Source organism: Pogoniulus pusillus, chromosome 1, assembly GCF_015220805.1.
Source record: "Pogoniulus pusillus isolate bPogPus1 chromosome 1, bPogPus1.pri, whole genome shotgun sequence".
NCBI lineage: Eukaryota > Metazoa > Chordata > Aves > Piciformes > Lybiidae > Pogoniulus > Pogoniulus pusillus.
This window is the reverse complement of record NC_087264.1, coordinates 16,052,218-16,067,823: the sequence shown is the minus strand read 5'-3', so window position 1 is coordinate 16,067,823 and position 15,606 is coordinate 16,052,218. Positions and strand designations below refer to the sequence as shown.

At 40.2% G+C, this 15,606-nt stretch overlaps 1 protein-coding gene across 3 annotated transcripts in view; it reads left to right on the top strand.

Moving 5' to 3' along the window:
- TUNAR (TCL1 upstream neural differentiation-associated RNA) overlaps nucleotides 1–15,606 on the top strand; it is a 142,759-nt gene that overhangs the window by 116,284 nt on the left and 10,869 nt on the right. Inside the window, exon 1 of one of the 3 annotated variants that reach the window (XM_064142215.1) lies at nucleotides 7,642–7,794. The exons of the other annotated variants lie outside the window; for them this stretch is intronic. The gene's annotated coding sequence lies outside the window, so the exon portion shown is untranslated. Of the gene's footprint in view, nucleotides 1–7,641; nucleotides 7,795–15,606 lie in introns of those variants that run through there. 3 annotated transcript variants of the gene reach the window in all.

Sequence of the window (15,606 nt, the reverse complement as noted above, 5' to 3'; positions counted from 1 at the left end):
CAAAATATATATAAAATATATATATATATATATATAAAAAATAAAATCACATGGATTTTTTTCCCTGTGCAATTTTGTGTGCTTATATTTTTTTATATTATTAGAATATCTGTTACATAACAAATAATGTTTCCTGCCTTATAATTTGTGGACAACAGTTCAGTGCATAGGAATTCAGTGCATAGGAATTTTTGCTTGTGCAAGGTTATGTAGAAAGGAAGAAAAATACTAGAAGAAAGGCAAGCATATCATTCTTTAAAATGTATCCAATACAGCAATGCAGCAGTAGGGTATTTTTGTTTCTTTTCTCCAGGTAATAGCAGCATACATGTAGCAAGATAAAGTGGATTATTTTCCACTTTAGAGTGGAAAGGAAGAGTGTGTGATTTTGAGAGAGAAGGTTTTGAATTTCCTTTTCTTTTGAATTTCCTTTTCTTTCAAGATAGTAGTAAATAAGTGTGTGATGCTGTTAACACATGCATTTAATTTCAGGCCATTGAACTGTTGAACCATCTACATTATCAGAGAAGTTATACTGAAGTGTGGAAATACTTTCCACACTACCATTTCTAGTCAAGGAAAATGTACTTGAATAACACAATACATAAGCAGTTCCTGTACTTGGGATGCCTTGAGCTGTCTTGATTCAAGATCCAGCAAAACCTGATCTTTGAAAGGCCCTAAAAAAAAATCCCCAATCAGAATCAAATGAGCCTTAAAGTATTGTTGTTCAAACACAAACAGCCACGGAAAGAATATTTATTTGACAAGAAATTTCAGTAGATCAGCATCTGTGATTTTCATAAACCAGGATATAAAATCGAAAAGGCATAAAAGTTTTTAAACATTAAAAGCTCTAAAAATCCCTATGTATGGAAATCTGAATTTAAAATGTCACATTTCCTTTTAACACTTCTGTATGAGAATTGTATTTGTTACAAAAAATTGTACTGATATATGTGTATCTGTTTTCCAGTGAAAATCTGCAACTCTTTTAAATTACTCTTTTTTTGACAGTGAAAAATTCTTTTGTATATGTTTTAACTAGATCTACGATAGCTGTTCTGATATTTATTGGATGTCACAAGTTAGTTCTTTAATTAGAAGCTCTCTGAAAGGCTGTCTTTACCACTACATACTGTGGAGCCCCATGTTACTGATACTGAACAGCAGTTCTTACTAGGTTTATGCTAGATGTAAGATCTGATTGTGATTCTCTCCTTTAATTCTTCTTGTGTCTTCAACAAAAATCAGACCTACATTTTGCTGAGAGTTTTACAGATAGCAGAAGTAAATTCTACTACAAAAAACTACCTTCAAAAAGCATGCAGGCAAGGAGTAGAATTAATCAAGTATTAATATCCTTATTACATAGATAAGGAACTGAGGAACAAAGAAACTGCCCAAAGCTATACTGACAAGGGAAGAGTTCGGAATTGAACCCAAATGTCCTCGCTCTCAGTTCATCACTGTCCCTGCAAGGTTGCTCTACAGCTCTTCATTTTGTTCTCTCTTTTTCTTTTTTCTTAATGACTTGCATTTGGACTTCTAAGTTAATACTAGTTGAAGTATCAAATGTGAAAGGAAATTATTGATGCATACTTCCTTTCCAGTCTGACATAGTTGTCCTAAAAATTCTTTTTTCTCTCCCGAGCCATTCTGTTTGAATGTAACCATTAATTATGTAATTGCTGTACCACACAGAGGAATTACATCCTAGATCAAACAGAAAATTCTGAAACAGAAATATCTTAAACATGCCATACAGATTCTAGGGACCGTAAACGTGTATTTTGGGATAGCTCTGGGGGTTTGAAATGGTTTTGAGGTTTCTTGGTAAATGAATCAAATTTCCACACAGGAAAAAAAAATCAGTTAAAACCTAAAACCTCTGATAACTTGCTAAAGAATTCACAGAAGTCATTAGGAATCCAGCACTTGTAGGCAAAAAGATGACACGAAGATTATGGTACCTAACAGTGATTCTATTAACCTCAGGATGCCTCTTCTGTCCAAGGTAATCTTTCAAGCTTTTTATCCTCTTTATGAAAAAGGAGAAGATAGTTTGTACAAAAAGTACTTAGCTGCTAAAATTGCATCTGAAATTGGGGGTGGGGGAGAAAATCTGTCTTGGCATCTTAATACAAACCAAGGAAAATTTTGTAGATATTGAGAAGGAAAAACATCTTTTGTAAATGTGCCAGAGTTCTGAAATTACTTCTGCAGCAGAATATCCCAGAAGCTTCAGGAGTACACCTCACTCCAGTCTACTTACACATTTCTGAATGCTGACAGGTACTGTATTTATCCAGTTACTCAATGACAGTAGAAGAGTGTGAAAGTCTGATTAAAAGCAGTCCTTGTACTGTAAACTTCATCTCACTTGTGTTTTATTCCTGAGAAATGTTAAGAAGAGAATTTAAAATGCCTCTTACTGCAGCAAGTAGATTATTTTTTCTGATATGAACATTTTACTGGCTTACAGTGGCAATGGATTGGAAATAAAAACCTTTGTCAATGTATACTCCATTATGTTAAACAATTACATAACATGCTTCAAAATACTGTCCTCCAATGAACAATGCTCAGGACAACCAGGAAATCACCTGCATCCTGTTTTCATCAACAGGGATTTTGCAGACGGGTGTCCCCAGCCTGCCTCATTCCTCTGTCCTAAACTGGACCTAATGTTATCTGTAAATATCATAAAAGACATTCTGAAAGGCTCTGCTAGTTAAGGTAAAAATGTTTGAAATTGAACCTTGGACATGAGAATACATAAAATTGTTCAAGTCAAGCATTTGCTGATGTTTAGAATTTAACACATTATATGTCCCCTTGTTCCTTTCTAAATCAGGTGGGATAAGGAATCTACCTCTGAGGATGTAAGCATGGGGGTTTATAGTGTTTATATATTTTCTACAACATTAATAGATCAGGAAAATAATTATTATAGTAGGGTGGTTATTGAACTTTGACAGGTAATGTGGTTTTTAGCTGTCTGGGAAACATTGGAGAACCACTAGAGTCCACAAACGTAAATAAATAATTTAATTCATGGATATCTAGTACATTTCTATATGAGAAAAGAGTGGAGGCATGCCTATTCCAGTTTGCAGCCAGTACAGACAGAAAAGAGTGGTGTGGGTAGAAAACAACCTGGTGACTTAATATTTTGTTGCCCTTTTAATGAGAATATTGATATAGTGCACATTCTTAGCTTCTGACTTCTGAAAACTGGAGACAGCACTTTATGCACATGTTAGATATAAAAAAGCATCACTTTCTCCTCCACGTGAAAATGTGATAGATACGATGAGAAAAAATAGTGTTTTACTTTGACACATCCCAAAACCTGGCAGTATTGTCTCTGAAGTGTGATGTTACTGAAGAGCAATACTGTCTTTAAAGTAGAGATGTTACTAAGCTATGTTGAGTACCAGAAACTTTCCTTTAAGGAAGGTAAGCCTGATGCTTGAAGACAAAAGCATTGAACTTTTTTTGATGAGAAAACAGATGGCAAGACTCTTTATTAAGACCTGTCACCCGTGTGTTATTGGAAATGCTTTTTTTGCTTTGTGCCTAGACCAAAAACAGGTGTAAAGCTTTTTGTTCAGGTATTCACAGCAGAGGTAACTTTTTCCTGAACACAGGAGCAGTAGAAAATACTTATGAGGAGATGGCAGGACTCTGAAAGGGTTTTTAAAGCATTATTGAAAGTATCTCTTAATGAATGACTACAGTGGCCCTTAGGGTGGTATTGTTTCTGTGCTGCTTATCATAGTGCTTGTATCAATCAAAGACAGAAAACAAAGCTTTCCTTAGGAATAATCATCCCTTTCACTGTCCATTTGTTTTGGGTTCATGTGTTTTTGTTCCATAGCAAGTGCTTTGCCTTGCACCAGAGTGCTCTGGAGCTTTTGGCACAGCTGGATGTGTTGGCAAAACACTGCTATGGAAATGTGTCATAATCTACACTGTACTGGCTCCCGTGGAACCACTCTAAGATACTGTTAACTCAGTATAAAGGGATATATGACTTTATATAGTGCTCAGGATGTTTCACTGTGTCATATCATGTGTCATCTACTTGGACTTCTGAAAGGCCTTTGACACAGTCCCCCCAACATCTTTCTCTCTCAGTTGGAGAGATACAGATTCTATGGGTGGAGTGTTCAGTGGATAAGGAATTGGCTGGATGGTTACATCCAGAGGGTGGTGGACAATGGCTCACTATCCAGTTGGAGATGAGTAACAAGCAGCATCCCTCAAGGGTCCATACTGGGAACAGTGCTGTTTAATATCTTCATCAATGATACAGATAGGGGGATCAAGGGCACCACCAGCAAGATTGCTGCTGACACCAAGCTGAATGGTGTGGTTGATATGCCAGAGGGACAGGGTATCATCCAGGGGACCTGGACATGCTGGAGAAGTGGTTCTAGGTGAACCTCATGAGGTTCAAAAAGTGCTGCACCTTTGTTGGGATGGTCCTTGTTATCAGTGCAGGTAGGGGGAAAATGTGATAGAGAGCAGCCATGCAGAAAAGGGCTTAGGGGTACTAGTTGATGAGAAGCTAGACATGAGGCAGCAATGTGCACTTGCAGCCCAGAAGGCCAGTTGCATCCTGAGCTGCAATCGAAGTGTAGCCAGCAGGTACAGAGAGGGTGATGGTGCCACTCTGCTCTGGTGAGACCTCACTTGGAGTTCTGTGTCCAGTTCTGGAGTACTCAAAGCAGGGAGGATATGAACCTGCTGGAGTGAGTCCAGAGGAGGGACGCGAAGATAATCATAGGGCTGAAGCATCTCTCCTTCAAAGACAGGATGAGATAGCTAGGGCTGTTCAGCCTGGAGAAGATAAGGCTTCAAGGAGACCTTATAGCAGCCTTCAGTACCAGAGGTGGGCCTACAAGAAAGCTGGGGAGGGACAATTTACAAAAGCCTATATCACTAGAACATGGGGTAATGGTTTTACACTAGAGCAAAAGTAGATTTCCATTGGGTATGAGGAGAAATTTACTGTGAGGATGGTGGAATGCTGGAACAGCATGCCCAGGAGGCCTCAGCCTTGGAGATATTTAAGGTCCAGCTTAATGGGCTCTGAGCAACCTGATCTAATTGGAGCTTCCCCTGCTTACTGCAGGGGGATTGGACTGGATGAATTTTGAAGATCCGTTCCAATCCAATTCATTCTGTGATTCTGCATCACTGGGAATGTCCTGCCTGTGGATTGTGATGTACCTCAAAATACAGTTTCCCTATCACTAGCATGTCAAAGCAGACTGAAGAAGGGTCGCTCCTTATTGTTATATATTGGTTTACATATAATATAAATATATCTATTAAATACATGCATGTTATTATGGTCCTATATCATTGTATGTTCTGCACTTTTTTGTTATCCTTATTGCATCTGGTCACGTGCTTTCTAATGAAATTGTCCAGGATCGCTGATATCTTTGAGTCTAGTTGTTGTCCACACTCTGAAAACTATCAATGGATGTTTAAAGAAGAAGGGCCCACAGATCATTTGCTTCGTTCAGTCATGGTCACCACAAAATAATTAGAGTCCTCCTCACTGAACTTCAATAAGAAAAGTGGAATCACTGACCCTGGAGGTGTTCAAGAAAAGACTGGATGAGGCACTTAGTGCCATGGTCTAGTTGATTGGATAGGGCTGGGTGATAGGTCGGATCGGATGATCTTGGAGGACTCTTCCAACCTGGTTGATTCTATGATTCTAAGTCATATCTGCAATGTTTCACAAAAGCAAACAGATCAAAAATACCATTAAAGCCTTATATTTCTTTGGTAAAAAAAAGAAAAATGATAATATAAGTAGACCACAGAATCCACAAAGAGAATCCTACATTAGTTTTGCTGAATCCGCCCCCCATGTTCATTTGTGATCTCTCATCCTGGCTCTCAGTAGTGTTATGAGTAACTGAGGAAGGCACACCAAATGGGTGTCATAGGGATTTTAACATCAAGAAGACTAGTGCTCTCTACCTCACATACTGTTCTTGCTCGTGGTGTTTCTCTGGAGACTTACAGGCAGGTGCAGCATCTCCTGCAGTAGTCAAGTTGTGAGTGAAGAGAGAAACAACCTTTTGGAATCCCTGCAGTTTAAGCATGGGAGTCATACCGTGAGAATATGACGCAAACAGACAGAATCAATAAGCAATTTCCTTCATAAAACAGAGGAGACATTCCTGACATCAGTTCTTTAGGAATAAATCCCAAACATTTTTACCAAGTTACATCACCTGAATTGCAATGTAGCTTCAGAATACAGTGACATACCTTGCTTGCCTATATAGATGCATCTTCCCTTGATTATTTTTGTGTCTATCCTAGTCCCTGTGAACACACATTGCTAACCCCCAAGATAGTGTATCTGTGTATATCAATTCATTGTATGTGTGTATAAACTGAGCCTGTCACTTCTTTGATGCATACATGCATGCCCCTTCTACACAGAGATACAGCTGTGGGGTCATTTTCACAGCTTTTTCAGGGACCTAATCTCCCAGACCTCTGTGAGGACCACTCCTCAGCCCTAGATCACAGGATCACAGTATCATCAGGGTTGGAAGAGACCTCACAGATCATCAAGTCCATCCCTTTACCACAGATGATATTGTGGAGAACAGACCTCTCAACTGCATAAATTCTGTGTGCACAAATGATGTTTCCCAGTAATTAAATTAAATGGACAGTATGGCCTCACAAGGCACAGCCACGTTTCACTTTCTCTCTTGCTCAATGAGCTCTGTTAGTACTGTCTTGTGAGCTGTATCCATGACAGATCCTTCCCATTCCCCACTGCAAGGCCCAAGCCTTACACACACACAGGACTCGACTTTTACCTATGTGTTAGTATATGATGCCTGCTACTGATTTCAGAAACAGACCTCACTGAAATGAGCAGAGGTGCTTTGGATAGATGTTTGCATAAGGAAGCTGCAGTCGGGTAGGACCTTTCCGCTTCAGCTGCTTGGGGTGTTTTTTTCGCACTTTGGGAGAGATATGCAGTGCCTTACACATGAATGTGCCTGAGCCCTCTGTGCCAGCCTGAGAGCTGCCATCTTACTTGAGGCTGTGAATTGGAGTCAGGAAATCAGCACTTAAAGCCCTTATAGCCCTAGTTCCCCACAGACGCTGGATGGGACCAAAGCTGCTCTCTGCTTCACACTTCTTTTTCTCTTGGTCCGGAGGTATGAAGTCCCACCCCCTTCTCTGCTTTAAAGATGCTGGATTCTCCTGAAAATCAGGTTACAACCACTGTGTGAGTCAGCTTTCAGATCTGTTCGTCAGGGCTACTGAACCTTGCCTGTGTGTCCCAAGGTGAGGATTAATCTGTTAATATTTGTAAAAAGCTATGTAAATGATCTGTGTCATGCTGACAGGTCAGGTACTGCATTGCTTGCTGGCTGCTCCTCCTGACAGTTTAAGTGCTCTGCATGGCTGTGGGCAAGAGGCAGCTGCAGAAGCTGCTTCCGTGAGCTATTGGCAGGATTTGGCCCTGATGCACCTGCAGGACCTGCAGGTGCTCAGAACATCTGTGAGGCTCATTATGAGCCCCTCCGATGAAGTTACTCCTACCCAAAAGCAGGGTGTGCTGAAAAATCTGGGAGCCTTTTTATCCTGTTCTTATCACTTAGATTGCAGCTAGTATCAGTTGTTGAGACCAAGGCCTAACAGCAGTAGGTCCTGTACAAACGGTGAGAGAAACAGCCTTCACTAGAGAGTTAAATTCTGCAAGCACAGAGAACAGCAAAGGACGACCAAAAGGTGAGTAACTAGTTTCACCAGATGCTTTACCACATGCCTGATCCTAGTTACCAGCATTACACATGGATTTCTGTCTTGAGTTTTGCTATGAATGATTAATACTTTAATTATCTTCAATGCTTTTTTTGCAGTGAAGTTCATTTGCCACTGATCTTTGGTGATGTCTCTGTGGGTGTATCTATACTTCTCCTTAAATACCTGTGCTAACAAGCAATGCTGTCGCATGAGGCTGAGGCTAGTCTTGGCACAAGGGCTTACTAAATGAAAATAGGACAGCCTTAAGAAAGGGGCTATCTGAATCTTTACTGTCATACGGTTCTCTTCTTCTGGAGCTGGTAACTTAATATGTGGGTCTTTTTTGGGATGGCTAAGTTATGAAAAAGCATTTTTAGTTTCTGCCACTGTTGTTTGTCTGGGTAACTTTTGTTTTCAAAGCCTAATCCAGTATGAGGTGGTGTTGGTGAGAATTGTGCCACTGGTTTCTTCCACACCTGGATCAAACTATTGGCTGATTTCATCATTACTACTGATACCAGCTGCTGTAGCAGAAAATATGAAGAGGCTGTGGCTTAGCACTTTGTTTCATTACCTGAAACTTTCTTTCCATCTTTTTCTGCTTCAAATGTTTATCTGTCACATGCTTAAGGGCTTTGGCAAATGTTCAGAGCGTATCTCAGTATCTCTGCGTGACACTTTTACACACAGATCTCCACTGGTATTAGCAGAGCTGTTCCACAGCTGGGTATCTCTGAGATGTAGCACACGTCTTGTTTAGTTTTGCTCAACCTGTTTGTCAGGCACAAAACTCTGTGAAAATGATTGACAATGAAAAGAACTGTTTTCTTCTTTCTCCTCGTAAAACAACTGCGTATCTCTGCTCAGGATATGTATTTATAATTGTACCAAACAACCTGCATAAATGTGCCTAGCTGGCACTGATCCAGCTGGATTAAGTAAGAGGCAGGAAAGATGGCAGGGCATGGGCTTCAGGGGTGTGCCTAATGCATGTAACTGTGGTTTCAGGTAGATGCTCCTAGTGAAAGGTGCAAGCTTTTATACATTCTAGGAAACTTCTTCTCCCTTGTGGCTGTATTTGAACTACCTTGGGTGCAGCAGAAATGTAGCTGATATCAGTTATAAGTGACTGCAAGTTGTAATACAAGGAATGCAGGTTTGGGAGGTTTAAAAATGTCTTGTTTACTGCAGTGTAGAAAGAGTGCAAAATTATAACAAAATCATGAAGACCATACGTGTGTAATTATTTTTGATGAGATACCTAGTAATATTCCAGTGTTTACAGTTTTGACAGAAAAAAGACACACAAACTGCCTCAAAATTAGCATTTACAAGAAGTTAGAAATCAGAAAACAGAAGGAAGGCAAAAGAGGCTTGTGCTAATAGAGGGATTATGGCTCTTGAGAGAGGGCAATATGCCATCTATGAAGAGCAGTCATTTCCGTAAATCCCTGTTTTTCTGGTTAGCAATTACCACCTGGCAACAGTGAGGAAAAGGCATCCCATACAGCATTTGACTAGGTAGAAATCATGTGCTTTAAAGAAATGTGCAGTAGCTCTGCACAGCATCCTCCCAGCAGCACGTACTTGGGGAGAGAGTGATAGCGAGAGGGAAGGACTGAGGCAGCTCCTCAGAGCCGGAATTGTTCATGCTGACCAACTTCCGAACTGTAAAGGATGTCCCTGTGCTCATGGACCTGCTGCCTGGGACCAGAAGCCTGAACTCTCCAGTTCCAACCTGTTGCTTTGGCCACTTGACCATCTGCTCCATGACAGGCAGCAGCGTACAGCAACAATCTTACAGCAAATGTGATGTGGGAGAGTTTGTTGTTAACTGGCTGTGAAGTGTATGGAGGGTGGCACAGTCACCATGCTGGTAGAGCATGGTGTACATGCAGGTATCCAAGAGAAAGCTATCTTTGCCTTAATTATTTTCAGATACCTGCATGTGGTGAAGTGCTGTGCATTTGTAAGTCATGCACATTTTCTCCTCAGTAATGTTTATATTAGCCCCAGGGAGAGTGCAAAGAGCATAGTTGTGACTAGAATGGATGATTTTGTCAGAAGAGGAAAGCTACCCAGCATCACTGACAGATTTTTATGAAGGGTTTCCCAAGGCCAGCCTGGAGCAGCACATCACTACAGATATGCTTTTGACATTTGTAGTCCAAGAAGCAGCAGTATTCAACGTAAAACACTGCCGGTAGGTTTCCATAAAAAGCCTGATTCTTAAATTATTTGTGGGGGGTTTGAATGTAGCTATGAGTTGTGCAACCCTAAACTTGCCCTTTGAAAGACTCCGTCAGCCTACATCCATCTTTCCTTTAGCCTCAAGGACAGTGAGGTGCAGCAATGCTGCTTTGCTCTCCAAGGTACCTGCGACCGCTCCCTGCCACTGAACATCTCCTGCTTTGGTTTGCACCCTTCAAGCAAGCTTGAGTGAAAAAAAAAAGTCTAGAGAAAGGACTAGGAATTGGGAGGAATGAGAAAAAAAAAATAAATTCATCAGCTTGGGAAGACAGGCTCAGAAGTCCTTGAAACGTTTACTTTCAGAAATAAGCAGAAAAAAATTGCTCCTGGCCAAATCTTAGCTTCCTGAAAATTTGACATAATTAATTTCTTCTTCATAAAATAGATTATCCTTTTGGAAGAATAACTGGAATGCTTCTTACTGACCAATGCAGAAGAGATTTTCTAATTTTGCAATGGCATCTGCCTTAGTTCCTGGTCTGAATACAAGCATGAAATGTAGGCAAGTGTAATTATGATGCAGGCCGATTTGTGTGCCCCCAGACAGGTTTTCAAATAACAAAAAGAATATCAATATTTGATCTATGTAAAAAAAAAAAAAAATCTGCTATTAAAATCAATCCACAAGGTTGTACCATGAAAAAGCTTTCTTCAACACACCTGTCAAGAGCTTTCAATTGAAGTTTTTCTGCTGTAAGTCTCACTTTTTATTTAAAAAGCAAAGTCAGGCACATTAAACTTTTGTCTTGGGTTTTTAAATACAGGAAAGCTAATATAATTGCCACACTAATGTAAAGTTATGAGCTTTTAGAGCCTAGAGTTTTTGGCATAGAAGGTTACATCTTTTGATTCATAGCATGAGACATTTCCCTATATAAATTTTCCATATGCTTTCTCTTCAGAAAAAGATCTTCATCTCTTCCTCTCCTCTGTACAATTTGGCATGGCTCTTCGCTTTGTAACTGCTTGTGCTTCCTTCAAGAGCTGGCTGCATTTCAGTCACCAGTCACTGTGAAGGGTTTCTATGTGAATTATTGGAGTGTGCTTGGCATCTGAAGGTCTAAGGAATTGAAAAGTATGGTTCAACTGTCAGTGTGAACTTGAAAGGCTTCCGGAGATGCCAGAGCCAGGTCCGTGGTCTGACTGAGGCAAAATCCATGCCAAACTCAGCAGGAAAAAAAATCTCGGTGATAAAAGGATGGCCCCTATCAGATCCACGGTGTAGGTAGCATGGCTTCCAGCTTTGGTGTGAAAAAGAGAGGTTTAGCAGGTGACACAAAGGCCAAATCCTGTGAGAACAAAGGTCAGATATGTTAGCTGTGTCAGTGACATTTGGGAGAAGCTAAGGAGCAACAGAGTAAGAAAACTGGGACTTAGCTTGAGCTCTTAGGTGTGTGTGAACGGAATTAATCAGATGGGAAGTTTTTGAGAAAAAATACTTTAAATAAAGAGCTCTCTTTGGGAGGTTGCTTCTGTACCAGGAGGAAATGGAGAGGAATTTAGTTTAAGGGTTTTTGTCTGAGTTAGGTTAGTTTGTTTTCATTCACCACTGGCATCGCTAAATGCTGAATTGACAGGAGGGTGTCTTTATCAATGCTTTATTCATCTTCTTTAGATAAAATAATACATAGAGTAGGAAAAAAAATAAACTGTGCATATTTTATTTGGGATTTTTTGTGCTTCTCCTTGGAGTCTCTAGAGCCATAGATCAATTGCTAGTGTTTAGTGACCTGCTGCCCAAGAGAGTAGGGCCTGTGGGTGGGTCTTCTTCTATGGCTGGCACTTGTACAGTGCATAATTTAAGATGACACTGACCCTTGCAGCCTTATGGGAATAATATTTCAGCAGAATGAATTGTTCTTGAATGCTTTTTTCCAATGTACTGTGGTGCAGACTCAACCATTTTTTCTTCATCTGGAGCGTATGTCCTACATTTCCACTCTGCTCTTTTTGTTCCATGGTTTTGATCATAGCCAACAGCAAAGGTCAAAAGGCATTTTACTGTTTCTATTTCCATGTTTCTGTTAAGATGAATTAAACTGTTGGTGCTGCAAAGTGACTTGTTGAAAAACTTATGCTGCAAGACTTCAACCAGTATAAACTGAAGCTGAGCTGCCTCGGTTTAAACCAGGCAGTCCAGAGAGACAGTGTGATCCAAAGAATAAGGTACTGATCTGGAAACTAAGAAAAAGAGTTTGGTTCTCTGGAGCTTCAATGGGCAGCTTCATAAATTTAGATGAACTGTTTCATCTTGTTCTGCCTCAGGTTTTCTGGATTTAAAAGCACTTTTCACCATCAACTTTTCAATCACATCGTCTCATTCCTCTCACATCAAACACTAATCAGTACAATTGCCTGTTTAATTTACATTACAGATGAGTTCTGAAAGCGTAATATGTGGGAATGCAATGGTATCATTGAATAGGTTAATTATGTTTACTAGTGTCTGTGAGTATTCATTAGGACGTGTAATCTTTCAGTCCAGAATTAAATCAGCAGCGACTTTTGCCCATCAAGCTGTCTTCCATTTCTTTCCTATGTAATAAAGCGAGTCTAGAACTTTTATTAGAGTATAAATTATTCTGGTAAGAATTTTCAGGTTAACCTGAACTAATACTTAATTTGGTCTTTAAAATTGGCCCTCAGAAGGCCTTTAGAGAAGTTTGGCCCAAGTGTCTTCTTTTGTTTAATCCTGTATATGTGACTTGTGAAGGATCTTCAGTTTTTCTTCAGTTTTATTTTTCCTATCTATTAGAATTTCTTTCAGTGTTGTGAACTGTTAATTCCTGAATATCTCTTCTATGATTAGTGCTCATGTCCTTTCTCTCACTAGAGTCTGAAGAACATTGTTCCACTGCAGGGCTGCCATCTGCTGCGGGGTTTAGATAGTTCATGACCACAAACTTTGTTTTTTTCAGTGACATACTCATTTCTCCCAGTCACCTCACCCCAGCACTCAGTGATGCTGCCTTACAAAATAAAAGGTGACTAAAAGGGTAAACATCTCCTTAGAGGACCACTTGGCTTTAAAAATACAAGTAGAGATAAATGGATACTTTACAAATGTGAGTAAAGGACCTTAATGGTACACTCTATAGGGATGGTGTGACAGCTGCTAGAATCAAAACCAGGTCTATGCTAATATGCAGGATATCTTGGGCAACAATTCATAAAGGAACATTATTAACCTGCTGTTTCTAGGTATGTTGCTGTTTATTTAATTTTCACATCAGTTTGGCTCTCCCTGTGTGTTGTAAGGACCATGGGACCTACACACAATCATTTCCAATTACTAGTTTAGCATAAGTCAGGTACTAGGGTTTTTTATTATTATTATTATTACCAACTTCTTTATTGCAAGAAGTATTTTAAAGAATCCATTATGTGGTTTTGGGGTTTTGTTTGTTTATTTGTTTGTTTTTAAATCGTTGTTAAATTTAGGTCTTTATTCTGGAGACAGAAATCCAGATTGGTTTTCCTTTTAACAGGGATGTTTTGTGAACAGGGTTTGGCTTCATGAAAATTGTAGCAGAATATGCATTCCTATCCCTAAATCCCTAAGAGGTGTTATCAATATGCTAATTAATACTCTTAATATATGAAAGCAGTGGAATATTTACAGCTTTGTGCCTATGTTCTTGGTTTTACTCACATCTTCTGTAAGCATTGTTTTAAATTACTGGCACTACATTAGAGTATGTCAAGATGCATCATATAAACAGATACAATTTACCATGACCTTGAGGCAACATGATGTGTATGTTGCATTACATTAGCTCTCAAAATATGTTCCTTATAGTACAGTACCCACTACACAGAGAGGAAGAGCATGGATTGTAAGGCATACTGTATGGAGTTGGGAGACATATGAAAATACTCTCTCCACATCTATAGGCACGTCATCCGTATCTTTTTTGAGAGAGAAGAAATAAGCTATCAGACAAAGCATGAATCCAAACGGCTTTTCTCCATATGCAAGGTGGCATCCTTTGCCTAACAATGGAAACCTCTAAATGTCAGGAAGCACAGAACTGTGAGGGTGAGCAAGCACTGGAACAGGTTGCACAGACAAGGTGTGGAGTCTCCATGCCTGGAGATTCTGGAGCTATCTGGGTATGGTCCTAGGACACTGGCTGTAGGTGGCCTCATTGAGCAGGGTGGTTGGACCAGATGACCTCCAGACGTTCCTTCCAACCTCAGTCATTCTTTGATACCTACTACTCTTAACATTGAACATTTATTAGCAGTGTGCAGGGGTTGGAAAATCCAACTCTTCCCTTACTCATTTCTTTACTGCTCATCTTGATGACCTTGGTAGACATTTAATGAGTTAATCGTGAGGTGGTCACTCCCAAATCCCACTTCTCTGCTGTGTTGAAGAGCTCTGCTCAGACTCCTGAAGAAAGGATGTATCACCTCACTTGTGTTTTCCCAAATGTGCTGCTCCCCACACAATCAGCTTGTTTCCACAGCAGCACAGGACCCGCACAGGTCCTGCTGCTGCCTGTCCCTCATGCCGTGCTTGCTCTGGGCGCAAGCCAGAGGGGCAGCTGCTTCCATGGATTGAGGGCTTTGCTCTCTTGGCTGTGCCAGCTTTGTGCAAATCGACCTTCAGCAACTCACTTTAACCTTCTGTTCTTCCTCCCTCCCCTTCCCATACTTTTCACTGTTGCAATTTTGTAAGCTGCTTGGGCTAGGTATCATTCTTGCTATCTGTGTCTGGTTTCTAGCCCAGACGTCAGCAGGGGTTGCTGCATGCTGCTGCAATATAAATGACTAATGATGATGATAAAAGGTGTGGGAGTTGGTTGCCTGGAGTGTTATCCTACTTTGATAACTTTGTTTTAGAAACTACCTTCTTCCTCAAATTATCTGTTATTTTATCTTATTAGGTCTAGTATTTGAAAAGCAGCAAGGGATTTTCGTCTGCCTCCATTTTGAGCTGCACATCCCAGGACTGTGAAAGAGGCTTTGAAATGTTCAGATTTTAGATGGTGTTGCTGTGACAGTGCCAGTAGCCTTCAGCGTGAGTTGCAGGTTATTGGCACCTTTATGAGTCAGCTGCATCCGTGTCCTAAAAGAGGCATTTGGTAGGGAAGGGCTCTATTTTTAAATTTGGGCTGTTATAGCTAATAATTACACACAAAACAGTATGTGAAAAGAACATTATCAAGGTTGCACAGCTCAGCACTTGAAGCTAAGAAATGCTGCAAACAAAATTGTCTCTACTCCATTAATTTGCCACCTTGCACAGGTGCATCAGTCACAGACTATTTTTGCCCACGATCTGAGTCTCACTTGGTGCACATAATAGATGACACAGTTTGTGAGTTCAATATCTGATTTTCTTTTCACTGTTCAATGCATAGCTCAGACTCTGCTGTGAAGGCAAAAATATTTCCCACTGGGGCATTCCAGGGTGTTCCGTGGTGCAAGTCCTTACCACGTGCAAACACTGACTTATTTCCATTTACAGCCCCTTAATAGCAATTCTGGCTATCATTACTCCCTAGTACAGCTGGTAACCTAAGGCAAAAAAGAGTAAGA